Raw genomic sequence first — 11,009 nt, 5'->3', positions numbered from 1 at the left:
AGGTTCTCCGCATGTGTATTTCCCATTCTGTTCCAACACACAAAGTCTCTGTGATGCAGGTTTTGTTATTAACCTTTACAGAGGATCATAGCAGGGTTCACAAGCTTTAGGAAACATGTCCAAATCTCCAAAGCTGCAGGCAATAATTGCCCGAAGTGGATTTCAAATCCAAGCCTAACTCCTTGTCCAGAGCTTTTACTACTACTGGGCGCTTCTCAGCAGAGGCAAATGATTTAAATGCTTTGTAAGTTTTAGTTATCTAAAAATTTTAAGAAAACAGCCTTCAAGGTAAATGTAGTGGTGTTTGGCTATATTAAAAACATGCCATTTATTCAGAGTCTCAACTCTTTTACAGTTGAGGGTAACAATAGAGAGTAAGTGCCAGAGTAAATCACAGACTCCCAGCAATTTTCTGGGAAGAAAATGTCAGAGGTGGAATCTCCGCTCTAGACAAGGGGGAAATGTTTCAACGTCACCCAGTAGAAATAGAGTTGATTACAAAATTCGGAGGCATTTTGCCTGCCGGCCAGGACTCAGGAAGGGAGAGAGGAATCAGGCAGACTCATTTGTACCCTTTTGTCACAATAGAGGAGCCAAGAACAGACCAAGTGGAGCTAAATGTCCATCAAAACTGCGCTGCACATAGTCAACCCTGAGTCACTCCAGCCCCAATACCAGCTCCTCTTGTAGTGGCTTCCTAATGAGAAAACCACGTGCAAATGAAGGAATTGATGGTTAGCGGCAGTCAGAGGCCTGTATTGCCTCGATTTGGGGGGTATTTGTGGTGGGTTTAGGGGGATGGTTTGCAATTCAGAACAAGAATGATTATCATGAAATGATGGAACACGACACCTCTGAGAGTTACCTATATATTGAGCCTGGGCACTCAAGGCAAGGAAGAGTCCCTCTGAGTCCTGTCACCTTGTCACTTCTGGAGTAGTTCCAACGGGGTTAATCGGAGTAATAAACCATGCAGATGTCCTCACTGTCTTGCCACAGGTGATCACTGATGCTTGGAAGAGAACTCTAGAAATCAGGAACAATGGGCTGGAACAAATGATTGGAAAAGTATACCAAGTCTCTTTCAGCAGAATCAAAACCACAAAGATACCAGTTCTCAAGCTGCTGGGAAAAGCAAAAACAGTCCTGTCTTTTAAGGCAAGGAACACACAGAGAGCCAACAATGTGACCACTTTGAAGCACTTCCAAATCTTGAAATTAGCGAAGCTTAATGCAAAGTCACTAATAAAACAGAGGGAATTGATTAATAGAGTCCCTGAATATAGGTTGGAAGGGGGTTTGGTTATCAGAAAGGTCCCTTTCTCAGTAGGAGTTCTAACTAATCAGGCAGAGAGCACGGTAATTAAGAAGGCGGGAGTGAGGAGTATTATGGAAGAAGGTGCTTGGGAAGGTGGGCAAGGGTGAGGGCTGTAACAGTGGCCCCGGGCCTAGAGATAGGCCAGGAAATTTTATTTTCAAGATTCTTTCTTTCTTTTTCTCTTTCTTTCTTTCTTTTTCTTTCTTTCTTTCTTCCTTCCTTCCTTCCTTCCTTCCTTCTTTCTTTCTTTCTTTCTTCTTTCTTTCTTTCTTTTTCTTTCTTTCTTTCTTCTCTTTCTTCCTTCTTTCCTTCTTTCTTTCTTCTTTCTTTCTTTCTCTCTTTCTCTCTTTCTCTCTTTCTCTCTTTCTCTCTTTCTTTCTTTCTTTCTTTCTTTCTTCTTTCTTTCTTTCTTTCTTCCTTTGAGAGAGCACATGCCAGTAGGGAGGGGGCAGAGGGAGAGGGAGAGAGACTTTCAAGCAGGTTCCACACCCACCTTGGGTTAGCTAGATCTCACATCCCTGAGATCATGACCTGAGCCGAAATCAAGAGTCGGTCACTTAACTGACTGAGCCACCCAGGTGCCCCGCCAAGATCTATGTGGCCATAATAGATGGCCATATACACTAGCAGACTTGTAGACCTGGGAATCAGGAACTTGTGTTTGCCTTCTGGATTTATGAGCAAAGACAGAAAGCTTTCCTAGCCTCCTTTAGGCCAGATGAAGTAGTCCCACTTAGAGCAAAGATAATATCCATTACTGCACTGTGTGCTCAGGTCTATCTTCCCCCGCTAGACTGTAAGCCCCTCGCAGACAGAGAAGGCTCCTCACACAGCAAATGCCAGACAAATATTTGTTGGACAGAATAAATGAAAAGTATTAAAGTATTAAAGTCTACTTGTGTTGCCCCAACTAATCTCGAAATTGTCTACCTCAGGGGAGCTCCCATGCCGTCATTCTTTTCCTTTTTAGACCCAAACTAATTCAAAGTCTGATCATCCTAGCTTTTAATGACATCTTTCTGAGGGAAACTATTGCTTGTTTGAGCTACCCAGTTTGTTGCTGCCTCATTGATCTTATTCTTAACTCTAGATCTGCCCCCAGAATCCTGCATGTTGTGGGTGCCACTCCACACAAAATGAGTGGGAGCAGGATGGCCCAAGCTGCCCTTCATCTGAAGTGTGAAGTAATTGAAATGTGAGTTTGCCTCCCTCCCACCTTATCTCTCAGAAGCCTAGATCAGGAAGACATTGTGTATATTTCCTTGGCACTAGGCCATTCGGGTAAGTCTGGGAATCATAGTTTACATCTACCCTTGTATTTTCTTATATCCCCTATTGGGGGTGCTGTGAGACTAAGGGTTAACATGGTCACTTCTGTGACAGTTCGGGCTAGGGTTAGGTTAGGGTTAGGGTTAGGGCTAGGGCTTGGGTTAGGTTATGGTTACAGTTAGGGATAGGGTTAGGGTTAAGATTTGGGTTAGGGTTAGGGTTAAGGTTTTTGGCTTAGGGTTAGGGTTTGGTTTAGAGGTAGGGAGCAATGAACTCCAGCTAATAAGAAGAGACAATGTGAACACCCGTGTACCCAATCCTGAGGTCTACACACTTACCAGAAAGGGAAAATGAGGGAAATATAACAGACATCTAATTGGGAAGTAGAAGATTATTGGTTGCTGACCTTTTGAAGCATTCAGTCTGAGAAAGCAGCGGGCATCATCCTCCGTCAGGTCTCTGCCTCTGCCACAGCTGAGAAGTCTTGTCTGACTTTGCTCCTGATACAGCTTACTTTCTCCTTGTGATCCTCTCCTGTCTCTGCTGGCTGCTGAGACCCCACCTGTACTAATCTTTCTTGGCCAGAATCCTGCTTCCAGTTTTGGAATGAATCTCAGTTTCCTGTCCTCGACCACTTTGATAATTGTTCAATTAATGTAATCATTCTGGGTTTCTATAATCCTCATTTTTAAAATGAGGGATAATACTATTTTATGGTGGTGTTATGAGGATTAAGGAGTTGTAATTGGAAAATACTCAGAGGAGTGCCTGGCACATAGCAAATACTATATAATCTGTGTTCTTATTATTCTTCACCATTTATAATTGTCTATTTATTTATTCATTTATTTATAAATTTAGGAACACTCAATATATGAACCAGGCTCCATGCAGGAAGCCTGATGTGGGACTTGATCCTGGGACTCCAGGATCACACCCTGAGCCAAAGGCAGACAGATTCTCAACCGCTGAGCCACCAGGCGTCCCCCTCTATCATATTCTTAAGTGTACCACACAGCCTCATTATCTCTAGAACGAATTCATTTTGTATAACTGAAATTTTACACTTGCTGATTAGCAACTCTCCATTCCTCCTTCTCCCAGCCTCTGGCAACTTCCATCCTATTCTTTGCTTCTATAGGTTTGACTATTTTTGGATACCTCATATAAGTGGAATTATGCAATATTTGTCCCTCTGTGACTGGCTAATTTCACTTAGCATAATGTTCTCAAAGTTCTTCCATGTTGTCTCATATTGCAGAATTTCCTTCTTTTTTAAGGCTGATAATATTCCATTGTATATATACCACATTTTCTTTATCATTCATCTGTTGATGGGCATTTAGGCTCTCCATATCTTGGCTATGGAGAATAGTGCTTCAGTGAACATGAGAGCACTTATGTCTCTTAAGATCTCGATTTCAATTCTTTGGATAAATACCCACAAGTGGGATTGCTGGATCATCTAGTAGTTTTATTTTTAGTATTTTGAGGAAACTCTATACTGCTTTTCATAGATGTACCATTGTGCATTCCCACCAACAGTGTACAATAGTGGCCAACTAATATGTGTGAGGTTTTAACTCATTGTGGTTTTGATTTGCATTTTTCTGATAATTAGTGATTCTGAACATCTTTTCATATAACTGTTGCCATTTGTATGTCTTCTTTGAATAAATATCTTTCATCTTTGGTCCATTTGTTAAATTTAGTTATTAGATTTTTTACTATTGAGTTATTGAAATTCCTTGTATGTTTTAGAAATAAACCCCTTATTAGAGATATCGAAAAAATATTTTTCCATTCTGTAGGTTGCCTTTTTGCTGTGTCAATTACTTTGATTCACAAAAGCTTTATAATTTGTTGTATCCACTTGTCTAGGCTTGCTTTTTGGTTGCCTATGCTTTTGGTGTCAGTCATATCCATGAAATTGTTGTCAAAGCCTGTGTCATGAAGATTTTCCTGTATGTTTCTTCTAGGAGTTTTACAGGTTCAGGTCTTAAGTTTAAATCTTTAATCCTTTCAGTCAATTTCCATGTGTTTTTATGTGGAAGACAAGGGTCCATTTTTGTCTTTTGCCTGTGGATATCCAGTTTTCCCAGCACCATTTGTGGAAGACACTATCGTTTCCCCATTGTGTATTCTTGGTTCCCTTGTTGAAGATGAATGTGTGAATTTACTTCTAGCCTCCATTCTGTTCCATGGTCTAGGTGCCCATCTTTATGCTGGACACAAATTTCTCAATTATTATAGCTTCATAATATATTTTTGAATAGGAGATGTGATGTCTTCAGATTTGTCCTTTTTCAAGACTGTATTGACTAGTCAGGCCTTTTGTGGTTCCATATGAATTTTATTTTTTTAAGATTTTGTTTATTTATTTGAAAGAGAGCAGAGACAGAAAGCACATAAGTGGTGGGGAGGGACAGAGGGAGAAGCAGACTCCCCGCTGAGCAGGGAGCCCCACAGCAGGGATCCTGAGATCATCACCTGATCAAAGACAGAGGCCTAACTGACTGAACCACCCATGTGCCTCTATATGAATTTTAGAAAAGTTGTTTTCTATTTTTGTACAAAAGGTTATTGAGTTTTTTTTTATAGAGATTGCACTGAATCTGTAAATTGCTTTGGATAGTGTCGAGTCTTCTAATCCATGAACATGGAATATCTTTCCATTTGTTTGGTTTTTGTTTAATTTCTTTCATCATGGACCTGAAGTTTTCAGTGTGCAGATATTTTACCTCCTTGGTTAAATTTATTCCTAAGTATTTGTTCTTTTTGATACTATTGTAAATGAAAGCATTTTCCTAATTTCCTTTTCAGATAGTTCATTATTAATATATAGAAACACAACTTATTTTTGTATGTCGATTTTGTATTCTGCAACTTTACTGAAGTTTTGGGGTCCTAGAAGTTTTGGGGTGGAGTCTTTAGGGTTTCTATATGCAAGATTAAGCCATCTGCAAACAGACGGTTTTACTTTTTCCTGTCCCGTTTGGATGCATTTTATTCCTTTTTCCTCACCTAGTGGCCCTGGCTAGGTTTTCCATACTATGTTGAATAAAAGTGGCAAGAGTGGGCATACTTCCCCTGTTGTGCTTAACCAAGGAACCATGGCAGATGAGGAACAGGGAGATAAGCAGGACTCATCTCTTCTAGGATTGTAATAATGACTCTCCTATTGTCTGTGAAGATGAAGAAGAGAAGCTTGTCAACAGTGTGGAAGGGAAATTTCTCTCCCTATAGACGTTCTGTATATGAATCATGTCTCTGCAGGCTTTTCTCTGTGGTTTGAGATAGTTTCTCAAATCACGGTGATATAACATTTCTGGACTTAATGACTACCTAATTCAGTGTATCATTTGCACTGAGAACACAAGTAGTATAAACTTTGTAACAGAGAATTTATCCCTAAAATACTAAAAGAAGCTACTTCTGAGGCAGTTTGAATTGTAAATAATGGTGAATGTAACACAAATGATGTAACAGGACAAAATTTACTGTGGACTGTAAATAACTTCTAGAACGTTTTTGCTATAATTACAATCTAACAATGTAAGGAACCAAACACAAAGGAAACAGTAAAAGAAACACCAAATGAGAAAATGTCCCATTACAATAGGTCTCTACTTTACTAGTTAACTTATGTTTTTCAAAGGATTTCCTCATTTCATCTCAATTGTTGAATTTGTTGGCATAAAGTTGTTTCTAAATATTCTTGTCTATTGAGATTGTGGGCATAACCTCTGTCTCGTTCCTGATATTGGTGACTCACTCTTCTATTTCTCATGATTGGTCTAGCCTCGAGAATTATCAGTTTGGATCCTTTCAAAGAATCAGTTCTAGGTTTTTGTCAATTTTCTCCAATGTTTGTCAGTTTCCAATTATATTGTTTTCCATTTTTATTATGTCCTTTCTATTTAGTTAGTGTTAACTCTTTTTTTCTATTTGAGGCTAAATATTTTGATCATTGATTTCATACTTTTCTTCTTTTCTAAGATACGCATTAAATGTAATATATCAATTGCCTAATTGCTATGATACAAGGCAAGACATATTAGGTATCAAATATATAATATAAATAAGGCTAATATAAAAAATGGTATCAGGGAAAGCTTCATAGAAGAAGAGGTAGCATTTGATATGGGCCTTGGTTAAAAGATAGACTAGAAGGGAAGGATTTGGAGGCAGAAGGAATGACTCCAGGGCACAGACTGTTGGTTGAGGGGAAGGTGCATGCAGGTGAGTGGAGGGAGACACTATAAAAGAAACGGTTTGTAATATTCCTAGGAATATTTGTGCTTTAAAAAGAATTACTAATCCAGGGAAGTTAGACAGTGTCATGACTGGATTGAAGAGATATTTTCAAGCGGCAGAACCCACAAGTCATACCACATAGATCAACTTCTATTTGACCAACTCTAAGATGTGTATTCACATCTTGACATGTTTAAAAGTGAGTCTCCGACTGAAGCACGGGAAACGCTATTCATCAGTAGATAAATGCAGTAATGAGAGCAAGTGCAAATCCAACAGGGGCATCATTTACATTTCTTTCCCTCCAGACTGGAAGCCCTAGGAGAGTAAGGATGGCAGCTATTTTATCCACCGATTATATTAAGCATATGCCACAGTATCTAGCAAAGGTCTGTATTTAACAAATGAATGCTGAATACATTGTGAATAAATAGCTCCTATGTGTAGCTTCTTTAGAATTTGTTTTTTAAAAGATTTTTTTTTGAGAGAGGGAGCGAGAGGGAAAGAGGAAGAGAGAAAGAAAGCATGTGCATGGCGGGGGAGAGGGGCAGAGGGAGACAGAATCTCCAGCCCGACTCTCTGAGCCCCTGCTGAGTGCGGAGCCAGATGTGAGCCAGATCTCACAACCCTGAGATCACGACTGGAGCCAAAACCAGTCGCCCCTAGAGTTACAGTTTTTTATCCTACCGTTTCATCATTTGCCATTTTCCCTGTGATGTACTAAAATACAAATGAATTTAAAAGATTTAAACTTTGAATTTAAAAATAATAACAACTTCCTGCCATCTCTCAAAATAACTGGAGTCAACCAGAATCACAAAGTCGGGGTTGGAAAATCGCTGCTACGGGTAGTCATTCCAAAGGGATTCAAATACTTCTTAAAACACTTCTTTTTAACCTTCCAAGTGAAGGTTTCATTAACCTTGTGAAAGCTGTGCATGTGAACAGATGTACTCTGGGAAAACAAAATGTGATCAATACTGGCCAGAGAACAAAGACTTGAATGATTGCCACGTTTGGCTACTGCATATCAATCACTGGTGACAGCAGCCACTGCTCTGCCGTGACAGAGAAGAGCTATACTGATTTCTGTTAGACACGCTTCTGCTAAAATAGATTAATTCTTAGTCATCAGAATCTGATCTGAGCTCAAGCTTAGCAGGCTAATTTTCAGCCTATAGGAATAAAGTCACGGTAATTTTTTGATCATTTAATGGAAAAGAAGCTAACAAAGATAAAACACCACACCAAGAGGCTACCAATGTCAAATATTTCCTACATCTCTGGCTCGTTAAACATCATTTGATTGGGGTTTACTTTTAAAGGCATAATTCCCCTCATAACAAGGAGGGGGATTTTTCTCAGGGTACATAGTTTACTACCAGGGAAAATGTCACTGGAACGAGACCAATTAAATTTTTGCTTTTCATCACATTATCTAGCTCCGGTTGCTATAGTTCCCTACAATTTGATGCGATGGTCTGGGGCTATATTTCACTTCCAAAGAAATATATGGTGTTTTGGAGCAAACAGTAAACAGAAAGGAATATTCCAGTGGGAACTTGGTTTTTAAGGAAATTGGTGGGTTTTCTTCACTTTCTTTCATTGAAATGGCTGCGCTTACTTCAAAACCAACTTGGCTCAAACACACATGTACTTATTAAAGCACGTATACCTTCCAGAGGCATTTTACCAGATACCGAACACAATGTGATGATGAATAGCTCGTGGTCCTTGCCCTTGAGATTGCCCAGTCTCCCGGGGAGACCGTGCGATACATCCTATTAAAGGAGGTAAGTACAAGGTGTGAGGGAAACCCTGAGCCTGGGGAAGTTAGAGGACACATCCCCATGGCAGTCACTGTTCAGCTGAGTCCTGAAGCGTAGGGAGGACTTTGCCAGGATTTACCCTCTTGGAACTCCTCTACATGGATTTTCTTTAAATAAACTCTTTGTTTTGGGATGATTTTAGATTTACAAAAAAAAAAAGTTACAAAAAAATATAGTTTCCCCTAATATTAACATCTTACATGACCATGGTACATTTATCAAAACTGAGAAGTTAACATTGGTGTAATATTATTAAGTAAACAACAACCATTAGTCCTATTTTACCTTTTTTTTTTTCTGTGAATATCCTTCTCTTCTAGGATCCAATTCAGGCTACGACATTGCATTGAGTTGTCACGTCTCCTTAGCTTGCTCCACTCTGTGAGTTTATCAGTTTTCCCTTATTTTCCATGACCGACAATTTTAAAGAGAATTGACCGTGTGTATTTTGTAAAACTCCTTCAATTTAGGCTTTTCTGGTGTTTTTTTCACAATTGAATTGGAATTATGAAATTGGGTGAAGAAAATCACAGACATGAAGTGTCTTTGTTGCATCACATCAGAGATACATGGTATCAACCTGACCTGGCACCGCTGATGCTAACCCCTTCACGAGGTTAAGGTAGCATCTGCCAAGTATAACAAAGTTGCTAAGTCTTGCTTTTCTTACTTTCTTCTTCGCAAAAGAGTCAATGTGTCCAATCTACACTCAAGGGAAGAGTGTCTACACATACCACTAGAATAATTTTGTAAGGATGATTTTTCCTTCTCCCTCATTTACTTATTTCAGTTGGGACAAATAAATTTAACTTCAGGTCATTAACCAATACTGCAGTATCCACTTTGTTGCTCAAATGTTCCAGCTTTGGCCATTGGGAGCTCTCTCTGGTCGTCTCCTATGGCCTTTGTGACAGACCCCCTTATTTATATTCTTTTAGCATTTCCTTGCTTTTTTGGCACAAGATGCCACCAGATCACATTGTATTATCCATGCACCAGTCCTAGAATCAACCACTTATCAGTGAGCCCTGCCTCATTTTATGGGAGAACAGTAATTATTAACCAAGATATGAACACTGGCTGTGGAGTTTTTGCAGTGTGTTTATAACCTGAGATAAAAACACAAGGAAAGAAGAAATATAGAAGAAATAACAGTCAAAAAATAATAATGGAAGCTGGAAAGTAACTGATCAACTGGAAAATATCTTAACAAACAAAGAAAAATAAAAAGTAAGCCAGCAGTGGCAGAAATACAGAAGAAGCAAGCCAACTGGTCATCACAGAAACTCAGGAAGACTTGGAATTAGAAGAACAAGCTACCTCTGAAAAATGGAAGTGAAGATAGGCCAACAAGAGAAGAGTGGATAACCGGCCATATTATAAACTGATCCTAGTTCCCCTCCCACACCACATACATCCAGACAAGTATCCTTCCCACACTAGCACAGAACTGGAGTTCTTCTCCCCAGAGAAGTTCAACCAAAAGAACTCTGGACTTGGGAACTGTAGGCTTAGTTGAAGGAGTTTCAGATTGAAAACAAGATTAATTAAATAAAAGATTCTTCATGAAATTTTGAGACCTCCCAACCCCATCCTTATTTGTCTCTCAGAGCACAATCGGCGAAGTTGGAGGATCTTTTTCTGGATAAACCAAAAGAAAAGACCCACAAGTAGTGATGGTTGAGATTCCCAGCATAAGAGGTCCAGTCAGCCCGCCTTACAATGAATCTCACAACACAACACCACAAGTATAGGCCCACAAAACTTATAGGAACCATTTTTTCCTTTGTTGTTGTTGTGATAAGTATCATACATAAGGAATATGTATAACATATACACATACATATATGCTTATTTGTGTATATATGAAAAATATTTAGGAAGAACAATTATATAATATAAAATAATCATAAAATAAATATTCTATAGCAACTACCAAGGTTAAAATAAAAAAGAGTTATAAAAATAAACATTCTGTAGCTACCACCAAGGTTAAGAAATTGCCAGTACTATAGAAGGAAACCACTGATTCATATTCCCTTCCCTTACCTCTAGGGGTTACTATAATTCTAATATTTAGACTTCTTTTACCATTAGGTAAAGTATATACATATCCCTCAAAATATACTTTATATTGCCTTTTTAAAAATTCACAGACACATAAAAAAAAAAAAAAAAAAAAAAAAAAAATTCACAGACACAGATTCATACCAGTATTATTTGTAACTGATTCTTTCCTTCAACATACTATTTGAGAGATTGATTTATGTTAATTGTGATGGTTAATTTTATGTGTCAACTTCACTGGTCCACAGGATGCCCAGACATTTGGTCAA

The sequence above is a fragment of the Canis lupus genome, chromosome 14 (assembly GCF_048164855.1).
Source record: "Canis lupus baileyi chromosome 14, mCanLup2.hap1, whole genome shotgun sequence".
Taxonomy (NCBI): Eukaryota; Metazoa; Chordata; class Mammalia; order Carnivora; family Canidae; genus Canis; species Canis lupus.
This window is presented reverse-complemented; position numbering follows the sequence as displayed.